Source organism: Mytilus galloprovincialis, chromosome 14 (genome assembly GCF_965363235.1).
Source record: "Mytilus galloprovincialis chromosome 14, xbMytGall1.hap1.1, whole genome shotgun sequence".
In the NCBI taxonomy this organism is placed as follows: domain Eukaryota; kingdom Metazoa; phylum Mollusca; class Bivalvia; order Mytilida; family Mytilidae; genus Mytilus; species Mytilus galloprovincialis.
The window spans coordinates 49310410-49331652 of record NC_134851.1 but is presented as its reverse complement, the minus strand read 5'-3'; the positions used below and the strand labels follow the sequence as shown (position 1 = coordinate 49331652).

At 31.1% G+C, this 21243-nt stretch overlaps 2 long non-coding RNA genes across 2 annotated transcripts; both read left to right on the top strand.

The window, feature by feature from the left end:
- The first annotated feature begins 1990 nt into the window (after nucleotides 1-1990).
- Nucleotides 1991-5319, top strand: LOC143059493 (uncharacterized). The gene is made up of 3 exons (XR_012973490.1): nucleotides 1991-2115; nucleotides 3830-3963; nucleotides 4716-5319. It is a non-coding gene; the product is annotated as an uncharacterized LOC143059493 (long non-coding RNA).
- A 10323-nt stretch (nucleotides 5320-15642) lies between these two features.
- LOC143059635 (uncharacterized) lies at nucleotides 15643-20316 on the top strand. Its single transcript, XR_012973544.1, has 5 exons — nucleotides 15643-15842; nucleotides 16836-16915; nucleotides 17288-17452; nucleotides 18217-18480; nucleotides 20144-20316. It is a non-coding gene; the product is annotated as an uncharacterized LOC143059635 (long non-coding RNA).
- The last annotated feature ends 927 nt before the right edge of the window (nucleotides 20317-21243 follow it).

Below are 21243 nucleotides of genomic sequence, written 5' to 3'. Positions count from 1 at the left end.
CAAAAACATGCTACAATTAAGAAAAATGAGTGTAAAGATTTTACCTATATCTACCGTCGCCATATTGGGATAATCGTAATTGCAGTTACGATTATCTCTTTAATACCAGTGATATTTTATGGTAGTATGATACTAGACCCCTCAGTGGAGGGATTGTGCCTGATATTCATATGAAGAAGACATATTCTTTCAATCAGTTTAATTGGGGTCTGGAGTTGGCATGTCAATTAACTGCTAGTAGTCTGTTATTATTTCTGTTTTATTGTTATTTTGTTTATTTTCTTTTGTTACATCTTTTGACATCGTACTCGGACTTCTTTTGAACTGAACTTTAATGTGCATATTGTTATACGTTTACTTTTCTACATTGGCTAGAGGTATAGAGGGAGGGTTGAGATCTCATAAACATGTTTAACCCACCGCAATTTTGCGCCTGTCCAAAAGTCAGGAGCCTCTGGCGTCTTTTAGTGATTTTTAATTTTAGTTTCTTGTGTATAAATCGGAGTTAAGTATGACGTCCATTATCACTGAACTACTATAGATATTTTTTAAGTGGCCAGCTGACGGTTCGATAGTTTCTCGCTACATTGAAGACTCACTGGTGGCCTTCGGCTGTTGTCTGCTCTATGGTCGGGTTGTTGTCGTTTTGACACATTCCCCATTTCCTTTCTCAATTGTATGGTACGATACATCGCAAGCAAATTAAAGTGAAAACAACAAACTATAATAATCATTTGTCCCGAGCGCTTTTCTAAATTTACTTCATCGGGATCCTTTAAAACTGAATATAAGAAAGTCAATGATGTATAAAAACCTAAACCGTCGGATAGCTGCATTTGTAGATAGTATTTGATACATCGCGTATTTTGTGTGCAGTTTTAAATAACATTCAACATAGAATTTCAATACAAATTCTCTGATCGGGTTAACATTTCTGTTAACATTTTACTTGCCGTAAACTATTGGGAAAAAAGGATTGCTGCAAAGGATACGTTTTGATCTAAACTATGGAAAATTATCATTAAGGTGACCTTTAAAAGTACAAGTATTGAGTCCTAAATTTATGAACCTTAACAATTTTTCGGAAAATCAAACGTTATTAAAACATTTGTAGATGATTTAGCAATGTTGAAACGAAAATTATTATGTTTAGAAGTGTAAACGATGCTCAATTAAAATGTTTGTCTTTGAAAAAAATGTGTCCAAATGTTATCATTGCATACAAAAAATCACTTGTGTTTCGAGATAAAACCATATACAACCTTCCTGACATCGTAAAAATCACACCAACACATGTGTTAATGTTAAATTGTTTTGCTTGTATTTAACATGTGTTAAATATATCCACTTTGAATCTGGAATTTAGGATAAAAAAACTACTTTAAGTGTTCAATTAAAATCGGAAACATACACTTGGAGCATTCAAGTATCGTTATTTTGATAACGGTTTATATTTTTTTCCTAATCGTGTATCTAGATGAATTAAGCAGGTTTATTTTTTCCCTTTACTTTGTTCCTTTTTTTTTTTGTTTTTGTTTTGCAAGGTTATTATTCCTTTTATTTTGTTTTCTATGTGGGGATATCTTGCTCCGCATAACTATATTGGTTTCAGATTAATCTAAAATTATTATGGCAGACTAAGGGACGACATCAAAAGATCGATGTAGGATAAAAAACTTAAATCGAATAGTTTGGGGGTGGGGGGGTCAACATTGCTGCAAGTTTTGTTAATCTAAAATCGATTTTACATATATCCATATAGGTAAATCAATTTTTCCCAAATTAAGTTAAGAAGGGGGGTAGGGGGGTCAGCCAAAAAACTATGTGAATTAAGTTTTTTATCCTACATTGAACTTTTGATGTCGTCCCTAAGTTTAATGTATTACAAATGTATTGTTCCGGGGTCAATAACCAATCAAACATCAATAACTGAAGTGAAAGGACAAAAGTGATATTTCGATGTATCATATTGTAACAATTTTCGAAAGTGATAATTTCGAATGATACGTTTGAGAGTTCAATTCTTCTGATTCTAATACAAATATACATTAGTGTGTGTGTTTTTCTAGAATTGATAAATACCAAATATGTAAAACATTTGACTTATGCCAACAAGTACGTATTTAAAAATTATTATGACTATCTTACAAGCGGTTATGCAATTTGTCAAATCGTTTCAATCGTATTTTTTTTACATTTTAAAAATGTATGTTACAATCTAAGACATTCATGAACTGTACCACATAATTGTGGGATGTCAAATTAACTTTTTTTTTGTGTGAAATGATGTCCTCACATATATTTCTATAACTGACAAATTTACGTATTTTTGTTTGCAAATATGTCCATGATATATGTAAAAATACAACCGAAATAAATCCTTATTGCTCGATTTTGATATGTCTATAATAATCATTGTCGTGCATTTATTCTATTATATTTGAAAATGATATGTTTTTTTTATTTATGGCAAATGTGATACACATTTTGGAGGTTCATGTGCATTTGTTTGCGTGTAGCAATAGAAACTGATATGACCGTATTAGGTCTATTTACTCTAACACCATATTTATAAAATGCATGAATTAGGTCAATTTGTTTTGAATATAGCACTAAAAGGAAGTACACAATTAATTGCTTTTGATTTCTAAAAAATTGCATCCAGTTCGAATTATTCAATAGCAGTACGTATTGTTATAAAGTCTAATGCAATTATGAAAAAAGTGTTCCTCTTTAACAACGTCTAAAGGAACTTACTGAAATTGTTAAAATAACGAAATAAAAAGAAACAATACTCTTATTACACGTGTTACACTTAACCAAATTAGATCAACCCTTTTACGACTTCTTAAGTTAACTTTAGTGTGCATCGTTTAAAGTAATCGCAGATCACTGTTATATTTCTCTGTTATTTAACTTTTACAAATCCCTATCATTCATTTCGTTTTTATTTTAAGCAATCCTATGGAAGATCGATACAGAAAAGCGCGATATCATGTGTTTTAAAAAATAAATAACATTTAAAGCGGAACTTACGAAAATAGAAACTTGATAAACATATTGAAATCGATTTGCAAACTTATATTTCCGGCATCAAACTGTGTTTTTTTTATAACTGTCATTTATAGAGACTGCTTTGTAAATATTTAATTTCCTGTACCACATTTACATGTAATTGACTTGTAATTTGAAAATATAAACAAAAACAGCCTACAATATTAAGATTATCAGATCCTTCTAATTATATAATTCCTTGGCAAAAATGACATACATAGTAATAAAAGTGTACACATTCATATGACTGACAGATCTATATACATCTAAAGCAGAAAGAAAGAAAAAAGTAAATCAACAAAAATACAAAGAATACAACGAGAAAAAATGTTTAAAAATAAAAATATTTAAAAATATACACCACCAATAAAATAGGTTTCCCTAAATACGAAATTGAAATTTAATTCAATATATTAATAATTATATAAATAACACAACCAATAATTATAATTACACAGTCGTTTTTTGTGTCGTTTTTATTTAGGAAAAACGGGGGGGGGGGAGACGACTATGAAACAAATTTCTAATATATTTATGTCATCTTTCATGCTTTTTCTAACACAAAATACTTATTTGAATACTTTTCTTTTTGTGTGATGTTTATCAGGTGCCTTCGATTGATACTTAATATTATGTCTGATTGGAACTAACTATTTATTGTTCTTGCTGTCTGTCATAATCAATAAGTTTTAACCTGTGTACAGAAATAAATTCATGAATTATGCACTAGTTAACGCCTAAAATTTATCAAGGCCTGCTTTCTGTTTTTGTCTAGATATCCGATAAGAATATTACTGTGAATGCAAATGGTTACCTACACTTGATGTAAATAATCAACTTCCAATACAAATATGGTGACTATTAGCACAGACAATGTTTGGTCGACAATTATGGTTTCAAATACAACAGGTAATCTTTAAAAACAAATATCGACCTTTCATGTTTTTCTCTTGTTGGTATTTAAATATATATTTATATATTTTTTATGGAATGATGATGCGTTTTGCTTGATATGCTAATTCCTAATACGCAATTTGTTTTTATGAGGTCATATTAAGCAGACATCGTATTTATTATATAACAGTTACTTGTCTTTTATATCGTTGTGCACCATTTGAAATAAGAAAACCGATTATACAATACGTGAATAATGATGATCGTTATCAAAATTATTTCCATTCACAAATTTTATCTAAACTCCATATAGTACAAGAGGTGAACCATAGTAATACCAGCGAAACAACGTAAGAATTACATGAGTTTAAAAATAAGATCATTACGTGTTGTGTCTTGCCATATGCATGATATGTGTTTGCCGAAAAAAACATTGTGATCGTTGTTAATTGAAAAATGACACATTGTAAATTGAAAAATAAATGTCCATATTTTAAAAACGATATTGTGGGAGAAACAAATTTAGCAAATAGTGATTTTTATCAATCATCTATAGTGTTTAACTGTCTCAAAATACTATTAATAATGTATCATGAATCTTCCAAAGGAAATATGCGTGTGAATCTATTTTCAGTACACTTTAAAATCATTATTGTTGTCATAACAAACTTTGAAAATTGCATTTAAATATATTCGTTTGTGTTCAATTTTATTTCACAGTAAATAATGCAAAGTCCTGTTTAAAAATTGTTATGTTATATTTTCAGAAGTGAACTCGACATTTCCAGTCATACACGTTTATATGATCAGTGTATCAGCTGCTCTGCTGTTCGTTTTGCTAGCAGCAGCTTTTGTAAGTTGTGTACGTATAAAAAGACAACGATTTAGGCGAGAATCTAAAAAGTGTAGCGGCAAAAGTAACCGCAGATCGGTTTCTGAGAGACCAATGAGTAACGCCATGGAACTGAAAAGAGTGTCGTGTATGTCTTCTTCGAGCGCAAGTCGGATATCCCCACAACGAACACAGCATCAGCCCATTGAAGTGTAGAGCTAATGAAACTGGACTGTTGATTTTAGAGATTTAAAGGTCCGGCTTCTCTATTGAATTTTGCAGACTATCGTACAAATTATGACAGATTCGGATCGGCTTATCTTAAAACTTCATGTTGTTCCAACTGTGATATTGTTGCTGGTACGAAGTGTTTGGTCGTTCTGACAGTAAAACCGGACTATTTAGATCCTCATGACTTATCTTTAAAGCTAATCATTCATTTATGATATGTTGATTTTGTATAAAGCAAGCTGTTTTTCGATTTGAAATAGGTATTAATATATGCATTTTTAACATAAAACTATGTAGTGTGTTAATTAAATTCTTTAAATAAAGTAATGCAATTCATAAATGACCATAATGATCGAAAAGTATTGATTAAAAACAATTGAAACAAATACAAATATTAAAACAGCTTGAAGTTAACGATTTGAATGACAGAACTATACAAGTGTGACATTTAACTAAGGAGGTGAACCTTTTTACCAATCTATCATTTATGCCTGCTCTATATGTTCTGCTGTTATATCCTATAGACTTTACATCATTGTTATGTGAGTGTACTATTGTTGTGATTCCTAATTTTTTTTAAAGCGTTGAGAAATCAAACATCAGAAGCCTGTAATTCAGTGGTTGTCGTTTGTTTATGTGTTACATATTTGTTTTCGTTCATTTTTTTTTTACATAGATAAGGCCGTTAGTTTCTCGTTTGACTTGTTTTACATTGTCTTATCGGGGCCTTTTATAACTGACTATGCGGTATGGGCTTTGCTTATTGTTGAAGGCCCTATGTTGACCTATAGTTGTTAATGACTGTGCCATTTTGGTCTTTTGTGGATAGTTGTCTCATTGGCAATTATACCACATCTTTTTTTATATATGAAGTTTGAAAACGCGATATCATGTATTTTTAACCGAGATGTAGAAATGTAGGAATTGTCAGACATGAAGAAAAATTTTATAACATTATCTTTTCAACAGAAAAAAGACCTTAAATATTACAGCAACTCCTTAGAGATAAAACACGTTACGGCATAACATATTGTCTACAAAATCATTCCAAATTTTATAGCTCCTTGACTTTTCAAATGAGTAGTCCAATGTGTTTTTTACAGAAAACAATATAATTTGATGCGACTGTTATACAAGTAAAGGTTAAGTTAACAAAACAGCCAGGTTTACACCACCATTTTCAACATAAAAACATGTCTGTACCTTGCAGGAATATGACAGCCCTTGTCTGTTCGTTTGATGTGTTTGAGATTTTGATTTTGCCATTTGATAAGAGACTTTCCGTCTTGAATTTTTCTCGGCGTTCTGTATTAGTTTTATTTTTACTTTTTACTTTTAGGCTGGGTTTAAACCATGAAAACAATGTAATCATAGCACTTTCAAAGTGGAGATACAACACTACATGTATGACACAATGAAATACTTTCTGTGTCCGTTTTGAGATAGAACGATGTAGTACTGACAAGCAATTGTAAACTTTCGAAATTTCGTACTACATATAGGGAGAGAGAGCATTAACTATCTCTATTTTTATAAAAAAAATTAGCCTAAAACTAATTATGACAATTCATTGAAACCTAATCAAGAGAGATTCTTAACTGAATGATAAACGCGAGTATTGGAGTTCCTTGTTACGAAACCATTAAGTTCACAATAAATACTTGAAAATCAGAACTCATGAAGTTGGTGTAGCAATAATATAAACAAGCTTAACATTCTACCTACTTTAATATGATGTTGCCTTAAATACGCATTGCATTCGCCGGTTACCGTTCACCGTCCATCATCATCATTATCTTAACCGCATGACGTGATACTACAATATGACGTCATGTACATATCAAACGAAATGCGATAGATTCAAATAGTATTCAAACTCAACAATCGAAAACATAGTGATAATACCATAAGCAACGAGAATGCATACCACAGTTGACAAAACTGAGGGCTCCTGACTTGGTACAGTTGCAATGTCATGTATTTTTGCTTCATCCCTGGGAACTTTGTTATACATAATGTTATAATATTTGTTCCTGTCGGAACACATATTCTATACCGTTTATTCAGCCAGTAACTCATACTGTTATATTTGTTTCAATGGAAATACTATATGATTAATACATGTCTTATTACGTGACAACACTTAAACATGAATACGATGGCGGGGGCTAGCATGATTGCTGGCGCTGAATTATCCCCAATAAAAAGCAGAAAACTACCAAACACAAACACAAACCGGACATGCTAGGGAACTTATGCATCTCACAAGACTAGAAAGACACAAATCACAGACTGTATAGTACTTTCAATCACTGGTAACTAGTTCAAAGCAAATAACAACGTTACAAAATTCATGCGTCTTAGATTAGTATAAAGGAGAGAAATAAATCTTCTGTGAAGATTGTTTCACATTTGACCAATTAATAACCTATAAAACTAAGGTTATGTTTTGTCAAAATAATTATAACATAAACACATAATTTTTTTCATTTACCAAACAAATATCTTCCTGATAAAGTACAAGAGGAAATCAATTTGATTGATAGATCCGGAAATTTAGTCAAAATGATCACAAGTATATTAATGTTAAAATTTAATCTGGTAGATTTTATTCCTTTAAGCCTTAAAAAATAATATACAGGATATATGTAAGTACACCAATACCCGTGAGTTTATGTACTTCAACTATATCTTTAAAATGAAATTTCTTATTTTGCGTCTATTATAGTATTCAAAAGATTAATCTAATCCTGAATTTCATCAACAGAAGAACAGATGCATTGCTGTTGTCAATCCGTTTTGTCTCGTTACAATATATACAAATATAGTTACTTGTCATAAATGTACGAGAAGCATTGGGTTGTGAAATGAATCTGAACAAACATACCAAACAAATTGGTCTGGATTGTCTATTAAAAGCTGCATAAAATAGTACAATTCATGAATGTTGTGTGTTCGAAAACCTGTGATATTTAACACAAATTTTTGGTTCTTACAAAAAGCAATATAAGGACTACGTTTTTTTTTTAAATCTGTGTATTTTTCGAGAAACAAAAAAAATATAATTCTAATTGCAAATAAAAGTTATCCTCAAAGTACACTGGATATTTCCTTTGATGCAGAGTATATGTTGACCACTTGTGATTTGTATTCTGTTATTTAAAAACAACTACGGTCAAACAATTTTTAAGGTATGAAGGGTAGATTTATTGAGTCATTTGTAAACAGAAATAAAAATGGCGATACATGAATATTCAATAAAATATGTCGTATTTCAGAATAACTGTCCTATTGTTTCTTATTTAAAATTTAATCATTAACATAATATTATTTTAACTTTTCACAAAATAGTTTTTTTTTCAATTAATTATATTTTTTTTAAAACTCACCAAAACATGATATTGACTTCATTTTTATAATATTAACGTGAAATAGTATATTCTTACAAAATGTGTAATATATAGTGTTTGTTAATAAACCTATTTTTCTATATAGCCTGGGCCAGTTTGCAAACAGTAGATAAGATAGCAGGATGGCAACAATGTGTTTATGCTGTTCAAGGCAATTCGTTGAAAATGCAATAAGCAATTCGTTAGATGTTGAAAACTGTACAAATTCAAAAGGTAAATTTAATATCCTACAAGTCAATGTTGATAAACTGATCATTGATGGAGCGGAGATGTGAAGATTCTATGGTTTGTATATGTTGTAGGTCAAATATAAAAAGTTTGTGGCATTTATTTTATCTAAACCATTTCGTGCTGTTAGTATCTTTATTTACTTTTATTTCATGACTGAAGATGTATAAAATAATAAGGCAATTCAATATTTTGTGCTTTTTGAAATGATTTTTTAAATTTCGCTCATTATTCTTCAATCCGATGATGATTTCGATGATTTTGATTTTTTCAAAAGCCGACATGACACTGCCATACATTCGAGAAGTACTTAAAAATACAATCATGGCTTTTGGTATCATGTTGATGGCATATTTAACTGCGTTCATCACATATAAGGCATTCACAATATATTGTCAAAGATTCAACATACATACTACAAAGTACAAGAAACTTATTACTGCCTAGGTACCGACAGGAGATCATGGTACGAGTTTATCCAGGATTCGACTGTCGATACTGATGTGTTACAATGAAGAAATGTATTGACTATTTTGAATAAACACTGGTTTTTGACTTTTTCTAATATTGATGTTTTATACCTAGAAGAAAACACCAAAGACACTGTTAGTCATTTCAAACATATCTGTTGTGTTTATTTACAAGTTAATGACTGTTGATTGATTGGTTGGTTATCATTCAGAGTCAATACAAAGGATCTTACTTTTTAAGACAACTTATCAAAATTAAGACAAAAACCTCCTGCGCTTTGTCAATAAATTATTACTGCTTGAGGTACTACTTTTGGTATATCCAATCTATAGAAAACGTGGTCAGCTCTAACCTTAAATATGGACAATTCTTTATGGAGGGGGTCTTGCATTCTTTTGACAGCTTCTGAAATACTAAGTTTTCACCTTTTTAAACTGGATTAAATCACTACTTAACTTTTAAATTCATGACAATTTTTTTCACAATGTTTGATATTTGCTATTTGAGGAATACAACTTGTAGAAATACATTAAACATGTTTAAAATTATTATATATAGAAAGAGCAAGTAATGCGATATCTGCCCTATGAACTTTATTCGTAAACAACAAAACACAAGGGACGATCAGAAAGGGTCGACAAATATAAGGAGGACATTAAAACTCATGGATCTAAAATGAACTGACAACGCCATGGCTTAAAAAAAGACAAACAGACAATTAATTGTACACAAGACACAACATAAAAACAAAGATTAGTAAAAAAAAAAAAGGAATCAAACAAAAAACTAGGGGTAAGATCTGGTACTCGGGAAGGGTAAGCAGATCATGCTCGTTATGTGGCACTTGTCGTGTTGCTCATATTAGGACAAACCCGGTAAATAGTATAATTCGTTAGGTGACGTTCGTGGAAAGAGAAAGGATTGTAGTTGCAACACTAGAAACATATCCGATATCATCTGTGAAACGGATATTCTGTAACGGTCAACCAACTCGTGATTGCGTCCGTAAAATTTACAAAAAAATTATTGTGCTCCCGGACCATATCTGATTGTAATTCTAAATGAATACATTAATATTCGAGGTTTATCATTGATATTGGATGTAAAAACTGCATTGAGGTGTATGTTTCAAATTATTTGTATATCGATATACTCCCAGACCTTACATTGAATTGAATTATTATGTAATACACTTTTAGAAGCATGATAACACCATCTTAGTAAATTTTACATTTTGAAATTAAATTTGGTTCTCCATAATGGCGTCAATTTTGTAATTCTATTACGAACGTGTCCAAATGGAGGATATACAAATCAATTAGAACATGTAAAATTTGAAGATACAATAAATCAAGATGTATCATTAAACCTAACCCACATACCGTAGGAACAAAGAAGAAGTGTGTCTGTTAAAAAGTTATCAAAAGCCCCATCTTCGAAGTTCTTTGTTCGAATTTAGTGTATTTTCGGTCAATACCTAGAATTGCTAAACATAATGCAATCTCATTAGTAAGGAAAAGTACAATTGCTCAACTTCTTTGTAGACATTTTTCTCTAATTCTAATCTGAAATAAAATTAGTGTGAGTATTGGAACTACACAAAGGATGTTATGTGTCAAAAGGGTTTTCTTAGACCATGTATTACGGAACAATCAGACTAACATTCAAGCTAGAAAGCACAGACAAGATAAAGAAAAACAAATGGGAAGAAACAGAAGTAACCATTTACTCTTTTTTACATAACGAGATCAAATATGTAGAAACCAAATTTAAAACAATATTTGGTTTGTTCTTTCGCAATGCATGTGATATTTGCCATGTTTGCAGAGAAAACGTTTGAATATTCAAATGTTAAAAGAAGAGATTAGTTCCGTATTCAATACATTTGAATTTAAGGATACTGAAGTTTGTAATTTTGTCAGATTTTATGGACTTTCACGGTATTTGACATGTGTAAATTTATAATTTGTAACATTTACATTTTGTATATACAATATAAAGATTAATTTCTACATAGATAAGAAGCACACTAATTAAGGACCAGCATTTTTCTATAACCGTGAACTCTATGTAACCTATTTCCTTACAATGAAAGTAGGATAACTAAAAAGAAATATACTGCTTTCTTATTGTTCTGTTCAGCAAACTTCATTGTGTCGCGAATATTAGGCGGCATTTTTTCCTTCTTGAAAGACGTAAGCTATATTAAACAAACATTTAATTAATATTATAAAGGTCCAAACATTTATCCGACACAGGATACCACAGCTTATCATCTAACAATTTTCTTAATATACTGTTGCTGCTCATGAGGACGCTTTCAAAACAAGAGTTCCAATTGGTGAAGTTGAAATACATATGCTCGTTTTACAAAAAAAAATCATACTGTTTTATTTATTTCTATGTATAGCAGATGCTGCATAATGGATTTTATTGGTTATCAGTGATTATGAATGCTCTCTGGATTATGTTAATAACTTTTGCAGTTGTTAAATTGCTTTGTATAAAAAGCATTTCTTATATCTGTGTATAGCATGTTTCAAAAAAGAGTGTGCGGATATTGAAGAAAATCAAAATTGCATCTTCACCTTTGATAGATGCTGATGTAATTCTTTTAATTTCATACTGAACAGCCCAACGTTTGGATGATGGCTTCAAATTATTTTTTGATGATGACATCCCATCACATTGGAATGATGACATCATATCAGTTTGGATGCTAGTATGCCAAAATATTGGGACTCTGGCATCCAAATATTTCTGGAAGCTGGCATCCCAAAATATTTAGATGCTGGCATCCCAAAATATTTAGATGCTGGCATCCCAAGATTTCTGGATGCTCGCATCCCAAAATATCCTGATGCTGGCAACCCAACATATATATCCCTACAGACGGTATTTATCCACCTAATTCCTAAGACTTTGATGTGTGTTGAATGCACATGAAAACAATCTAGTAAACATGAAAAAATAAATACTGAGGAATGCCGGGAAGATTAAATTTGTTTTGTCTTTGTTCTTGTCCAGTGGCCAATTTAATGCATATTGAAAATGTGAAATCATGAGTCAGAGAGTGAACTATACACTTGATCAACATACTGAATCTGATTTGTAAAGTGCTAGTTCACCATGTGAATGCTGATGTCAACAATTTCATATTCATAAAACTATGTCAATGTACTAAGTTGCCAATAATTGGCCAATTTTAATGTAATTTTTCTGACTTTGATGACCGTTATGTAAGACATGTATACATGGTATTGACTATTGTGGTATCTAGACAATACCTTTATATAAGATGACATCAAGACTACAATTTTCAAGTCTGATATGCTCATATTTCGAATGGTCATACAATTAAACTTTTGAAAGTAAGCTTAATGCAATAGCCTGCTGAAATTATATCAAGTTTAGTAGCTCCCAAGGCTTTCAGACATCAACTGGACATTTTTTTTACTGGACAAGATTCTTTTTTACAGGACAATCACACATATGATTTGGACAAAATTAAAAATTTGAATAAACCAATTTTTACTGGTTTCTGCCCAATGACAATCAACCTTGTGAATGTCTGATAACTAAGTCAGCCAGGACATACAGTCTACAAAACGGATTAGTGACCGCACCTTTATTAAGATGCTAAATATGAGGTGTGTTATATGTAAGCCTGCATAATAATTTCATTTTTTGTCTATGACAAACCCCATTGGCATTCAATGTATAAATTAAGGAGATTTGTTTTCCGCAATTGCCTGTAAACAATAAAACATGTACATGTACCACAATGCAATTTTTAAACAAAATCGATTATCGATACTTGTGCACAGTGTCTTAGAGCTGTACGTAATTGATATTGTCAGTTTCTATGTATATATCTTCCAATGCGTCGGTAAATCATGTCAAGATCTTCTAGTACTTGAGTCTTTAATTTCATTAACAAAACTAACAGTTTCTTTATTAATATCATTATTAAACTGGTATCTTTTTTTCTGGATTTTAAATATTCAATATTTGATAATCATATCATCAAATCAGTTACACGATATGGACTTTCTAACTTTCTATTATCATTTAATTTATTGCTAGTAATATGAAATCAGCTGGAATCACAAATGATCTAGTGATGTTTGGATTTTTCGTCGTCTGAGTTAACTATAACTATAAAGTGTTACGATACAATAACACACATCGCATCACATGAATAGTAACCAGAAAGGTGAGCCACTTCTTTATCAGCAATAATTGTTCGTTGTAACATCACAACACTAGGGAACAGAGAGCAAATATTCATGTATAATGTCATAATGATGTAGTATTTAATTTAAAGATTGCTTTATCACTCGTGGTTAACCCTTCCCCACGAGAAAACGCATTAATGTTTGAAGAAAACCTTCATTTAAACTTCTTTAAACTAAAGTTTTCCACACCAATATATGTCGGATGTTTCTGTGTAGTCGTTAAAAACTATTGAAAACACATATGAAGCACTAATTCAATTGAATCTTTGTGGATCAACATCACGATCCATCCAATATGAAAGGGAGAAAAGTGTGCTATTTCATCAAAGTTTTTTTTTGAGAAGTGCATCCTTCATGTATTTAGCGATTTTTATGAAATTACATTCTCATCTAAACGTGTATTCAATTAACACCTTATTTTTTTTTTAGACTTGTCTTTGAACACAAAACTCGTGTACCGATATTTACTTTTTCCTTAATTTTCGTTTTTTTTCCGCAATAAGCAGTCTACTTACCTGTATGAATAGCATTCTATTGCGCACATGTTTCTGTTATATTAAACTGACAAAAGAAAAGTCTTTCGTCCTTCCTCTTGCAACCATGTCCACTTCGCCGATTTTAAACATTTGTTTTTAAATGACGTCATGCGGGTAGGAATTGCCGCAATTAGCGCAAAAAATAGTGGAAGCACTTTCAGTATTAAACAATATAAAAATAAAAAATAAAATCATATTAAAAGGGTTATCTGTTTTCTTTACTTTTCAAACATTGTTTATATTGGTATAAGTGATTCTTTAAAAGAATTGATTTCTTATCATGTTACAGTCTCTGCAGGAATCTCTACGTATGATAGATAATCACATTTTACGTCATAATATCCCCAACGTCATTAAATAAAGTGTCGGGAGGAAAACAACAACCGGATTTTTGTTGTTGTTTTATTTTTTGCATTACACAAACTTATGCATTGGAGTACATATATAAGAATTCGGCCAACAGTATCACACAGAACTTGTAGGATTACTGCATTCAGATATTTTACGATGTCTGCACTTATTAGTTTTTGAAGCCAGCATCCAGCTTTTTTCGGGATGCCAGTATCCAAATAAAACGGGGTTTCAGCATCCCAATATGACAGGATGTCAGCATCTCAAAATAATGGGATGCCAGATTTCCAATATATAGGAAATCCAGCATCTAAAAAAAATAAAAATATTAAAAAAAATGATATGCAAAACTAGCATCCCAGTTATACAAGTAAGATGCTCCAGTACATTATTATTTCAACAACAGAATCTACATCAAATTTTAATGCTGGAAGCATATTAATCAAACACACAGCATACGGACTATCAAAAGATACTAACTTATACATGTTATACAAAATATGAAAGCAATTAAAAAATTGAGAAATACTTGGACAAATTATTAAAAATTAGCATCCTTTTATTGAAATATGCTATTTTCTAGTTATTTTACGGAATGTATGAAAAAAACTGTATATGAGAATTTGAAATTTTAGTTGAGAACCCAGAAATGTATAAAAATGTGGGATGTCATTATCTTGATTCGTTTGAGATGTTATACAGCAGCTATACGATATTGACGAATGTGAAATTAAAATGCATCAAAAATAATCAGGACAGAAACAGACACAAACTAGATATACTAAGATACAATAAAATTATCAAATATCTAATCGTTCCTTTGAAAGCTACATTATATGTATATTGGCATCAACTACAGTGCGTTTAACATTTCTAATTGATAATAAAACCAAGGGGTTCCAGTATTCATTGTATTGTACTCTAAATTGACCACTGACAAACATTACACATGTATATGCAAATGAAAACTGGCCTTGCCAACAATAGAACATTTAGCCTTCTTCACATGAAAACAAGAAGACGTGACTTGTTGATCAATGTGTTCAGTCTAAATGCTATGTTGTTCTACTTCAATTTTTCCAATCTGATCAGCTGCATAATGATGACTTTATTATAAACCCGCACAAAACTGTAAAACTCATCATAGATCCCAACTCTAAAAGTATCTTTACTTGGCGAAAATAACATATCTACAAAAGACTTATCAGTTAAGTTCTTATAAAAAAAAGTTCAAGAGGTTAAATTATGTGTCGAAGTTGAAGAGCAAACTAAGTGATTAGAAAATATTGTTTCCTGTTTTTATTCAAATACATTGTCATTTGTGTACATGTTTTCCAAACAATTGATACATTATCAATAAAGACAAGGAAATCATACGTATTCATAGAACAAGCATAAATATGTGATACTTGTATATTCATGCAGCTATCGTCTCTGCCAAATTATATATGTCATGTGTTTTCTTTGCTTCTTTATAATTCAATGTACTCAAACCTATAGGCACAAACATGTGGATTAGTTCAGCAGTTATAATAATTCAGTTTGGACTTGCTGTAAGTTTAAGTGGAGATCACATTTGCCACGGCCCTATAATCGGGTGAGTACTTTGTTCGTTTTTCTTTCAGGTTTTCAAAAGACGAAGGGAGACTGCTTTTTAATTACGAATACATCCATAGTATTACAAATTAGATATTATGCATATGTCTACAGTAAAGTCATGGTTAAGTATATACAATGTTCTATTCTAATTCGCCAGCTCAAACGAATATAAACTATTTAATAAACAAAACAACACATTCATAGGATTAGTGTGCCTACAGGCCTTTAATATCAATTACATTCTCAATACTGCAAACTAAAGTCCTTCACTATAATTGCAGGCAAATACACTACCAATCAAATTATATAATAGAATACAGTTACACAATCAAAATCTACACAAAAAGGAAAAAATCATATTAATATAAAGTAATGTTGATTGAAGCTGTAGATTGAGTAAATTGTTAACAGCAAAAGTGCAATATAACATGTATATATATATATATATATATATATATATATACAACTCGTCTAAACATCAACCCAACAATGTTAGATCTGTAAATTTATTTGCTTTCGCAAATTTTTGGTTCTTCCCTCGCCGGGATTTGAACCCATGCTACTGTGATATCGTGACACCAAATCGCCTGCACTGCAGCCGTCCCGCTAGACCACACGTAGTGTTTGTATATACTCACATTATTAAACAATAACCAACTCATCCAAGGGATGGGTGGGTGGGTAAACATAATTACGAACTTCTGCCACGTTAACTATAGGCAAACATCGAATAATTTTATTTTTCTCAGACGAATCCCTTATTAAGTAATACTTATTCATGCTTTTCTCGAATCTCATGAGCGCATATACCCGTGCAGATATATGCCATCCATTCAAATTGCACATATACACACACTAGGTGCTTGATGTAAATACACACACACACACACGTGTTTTTAGTAAACAATCACTTGACCGTTACTACGTCATGTGACTAAAACCATTAATGAATATCTTAACTGTTTATGTCGATGCTTCATTTGTTTGGCAGACGTTCCAGCATCTTTTTCCACCATAGTACCTATGCATACTGTTGTGATGATTTCCATGAAGTGAATGGCCTATGTAAAGGTACACATATGAAAATCTGTACTTGAGACAAATACTTTTGTTATGTATTGTTTGGATGTGTCATTGAAATATTTTCAACTATCCCGGTACAGTAGATTTAATTGGACTAACACAAGTACAAAAATGTTACACATACAAACTAAGTGAATAAATCAATAGAGTTAAAGGCATACATTATCAAGTATTTATGTATAAAGTTTACTTCATTTGCATTCATCTGGTAATTACTGTTGCAAGCATTGATAATGACACAATAATGAAACGGCAGTACGATTTTAGACGAATTTGAAATCTCGCGAGTGTCGACTAATACTGGGACTTTTGATGGGTATTCATGTTATATAATACTTGTAGAATACATTTCGTACTTAGGTTGTCCGGCTGGTCAATATGGACGAAAATGTAAACTGTCTTGTCCGGATGATCACTACGGCTTTAGATGTCAATACAGATGTAATTGTCGCAATGACGGAGTGTGTCATAAAGTAAACGGGTGTGTCTGCAATGACGGTTTCTCAGGAGATTCGTGCGAGAAAAGTATGTATAGATAATTGTCAATGTTGTATATAATCTTGATAGACCCAACTGTTTTCGTGTTTTGTGATTTTTTGCTTTTTTTCATATCACAATTGAAAGCTGAACTCCGTTTTCTTTATTCGAAGCAAAGGTTAATTAACACGTTCAACATTATTGAATGTATCCCCACAACATTCTTCTCAATTCCAATTTGAATGGTTGTAGTGATACATATTACACGTGTTAACTAATTGGAGTTTTAATAATTATATATAGCAATGTTTTCAATTATTTGTATAATATTTATATAATTTTTATTACAAATTATATAACAAATGAAACAACTAACTCATATGTGTTAATTTTGTATATTCCTAATTGATACCGGTGTTTGACTATGCACATACATGTAGATAATGGTGTCTATATTTTAAAAGTTAAACAATTCTCCGCTTAACGTTGTTTCTGGTAAAGAAATGTAAATCTGTTTAAACACTACGACTTAACATAATAAAAAGGTTCAATTGTAATTTTGTTGTCAACCTGTGATTATATTTCGTTTAAACGCAGATTTCTAGTCGTACATTGTCGTATGTGACTATACATTAAAACTTCACAAGAAATGTTAGGCATGCATTAAACAAACACATATTTGTAATCTCAAATTTCCTTCGATAAACTTCGTATCCCACCTAATTCAGAGGTCATCATTGATTAATAAGTATGACTTGTGGATACCATTAACATGATTAACATATATTTCAAAGCCATTAGCATTTTTCAAGTTAAAGCGTGTCCTCCTGGTAAATTTGGTAACAGATGTCAACAGATGTGCAACTGTTCTAATGGATTCACGTGTGATTCGGAAACAGGAAAATGTGTTTGTCCGACCCAGGATTTATGTAACCATGGCAGTACCACTCAATCGAATGTACAAGGTTTCAAATCTCCAACATTTATCAAGGATACTACAAGTGAAGCTCTTTACCAAAGCGTAACTCAAACATACGATGGTGCAGTAGCAGACAGCAAATCGAATTATAGAACAGGTATGTCGGATGAAAACATGACTTGTTTGGCAATTGTTAGCAAAGGTCATTGAGCACCAACAACAAAATTGTCACTGTTGTTTACTATATGAAATATCAAACATATAGCTAAAAGGGCAAAATACAAGTTCGTTGAAATTGTAGTCTCACTCATTGCATAATATTGACTATATAAAAAAAGTAAAAATAATTTAACGTGAGGGTACCCAAATTGCACAATTTGACATATATCCATGCTTACTTTTCATTTTTAAGAAATAGATACTTGTAACATATTGTATTTTTTAATTTTAAAAAGATGACGTTTTGATGACGTCGCATGGCGACGTTTCCGTACATTTTGCTTTTTCAGTAAACACTTCATCTGTTGATAAATACGTTTTGTGTATATCTAAATAGTTTTACCTATATTGAAAGACGTGCATAGTATCAAATAATGAAAATACAAATCGTTTAGTCTATATGTAATCTGTTAAGATTTCCGCTGCTATTTTTGCTAAATAGTTGCAATTTGGGCACTTGGGTGCAATTTGGGTACCGTGCCGTTACATAAAAAATGAGCTTGCCATAAGTTGATAAACTATAAATGATAAATGGTGAATGAATAATAACGGGATCTGTTATTTTGTGTCATATCTCACAATAAATATGTTCTCAGCATAGAAATAATGGAAACTGTTAGGTTCAAATTCATAATAAAATATATATTTTTTTTAAAATCGACATACTCTTTTAAATATAGTTTGATTCAGGAAGTGAAAAGAACTGTTTACTTATATTCAGTATTCAAGACAAGCTTACCTTTATTGATTACCTTTTGCATGTCTATATAAGTACGTGAAAAAGTTGTCCCACTTTTGAATAAATGAAGCGCGACATAATGCAGCTGTTGCTGACAATTACTCTAACTTTTTAATATCTATACATATTTTTCGTTATAATGATGTTAAAATGTTATAGTTTGCAGACAGAAAAACTGTGATCTTTTGGTCTTTAAAAACAATTTGTCTTCAATCAAGCTGATATGTAGTGTAACGAATACAAACACAGTACTGTAAATACACCAAAGATGCTGGTCTTCGTTAAATAAGCCACACGCCATTTTTTTTTATCATAAAACTCATTTCGCAATAGTGATGAATTTGTAACAAATGAATGAATTAATGCAATCGAAGTACGTTTGAAGAGCTTGTAAACCAACAATTTTCAAATAATACAAAATTCGTGTATGGCAATCTTAAATCGAAAGTTTCAAAACCTCAGCTTTTTTATAATCTAAAGTTGGTGAACAGTATATTTCAATGCTCTTCAACTTCGTACTTTATTTGGCTTTTTAAACAATTTCATTGATTCGAGCGTCACTGATGAGTTTTTTTGTAGACAAAAAGCGCGTCTAGCGTATATATAAAATTTTAATCCTGATATCTATGATTAGTTTGTTTTCATAGGTTCAACATATCAAGTATATGGCATATCTCAACAAAAAAAAGTGATGACTACTGAGCTATGTTTGCACTGGCGCATATATAGATATAAGAAAATTAGGCATGAGTGACTATGAGACAACTCTCCATTCAAGTCACTATTTGTAAAAGTAAACCATGTGTTTCTAAACTCGTACTAAACAATCACATATTCATATAATTTCATTTTCTTATTTTAGGTAGAGGACAGGTTGTCTGTGAACCATTAGTTATATATAATATCGTGGTAGTATGTGCGCTTGTGTTTATATGGCTACTGATCATACAATATACAGTGAAGAAACAAATATCTATTAAACGAGATCCAAACATACATCGAAATACGCATTATGAAAATAAGGTGTAAATAGTTAAGAGGAGCATTGCAACGAGATATACAATATTAAAAAGAAAATATGTTTAATGAAAGTGAAATAATAATAATACTTTTGTCTTTTCTGAAAAATATTGCTGATATATCATTCACTTGCAAGTGAATATTTCGATCATGTTGAAAGCCAGGAATTGATTAGAACCGAAATATTTAAAGAGCTATGTGACAACAAAAACCCTAATCATGCTAATTAAATAGTCAAATCCTTCTTTAGCCAAATTTACCTTACATAGTCGAAATCTTTGATTTCCTTATATTTAAAATTTATCAACGGACAATTTTAGAAAGTATTGTTATTTATCGTGCCAGTACCGAAGTACTGACCACTGAACTGATGATACCCTAGGCAAGTCATAGTCAACCGGCTGAGGTATCGACCTAGTGATGTATAATAATGAAAATAATTGAAATGATTTCGTTCATTTGATTACCAGGATTTCGTTGAATTCGTAATAAAGGAAAATATATCAGCGATATACTAGCGCTGCCTTTATTTAATCCTCCCGTTATAATTGTAAAATTTTGTTCACGAATTGGAATTTTGTGAACGTAGTTACACTAACCAAATATCCGTACATTCCATTATTTGGTCAAATCTCGCTCAAACACTTGACTGATCAAGAATTCAAACCTTCCGGTGAATTAAATCAAGCGTGAGAACCCCTTCAGTATTCTCTGGAGAAAACATAATTTCTAATGGGGAGGAGGTGGGTAGTATATCAGGTAAGTGTGAGTACGTTGAACAAAATTGTACAATTTTAATATTACTTCTTGCACTTACCTGATATCCGTTCATTATAGATATCATTAGATTTCAAAGCAGTACCAACTCAAGCGTTGGACTTTTATTATTTTGTTCTAATAATGTTCACTATATTACACTGTAAACAAAGTCTAAAATTTTTA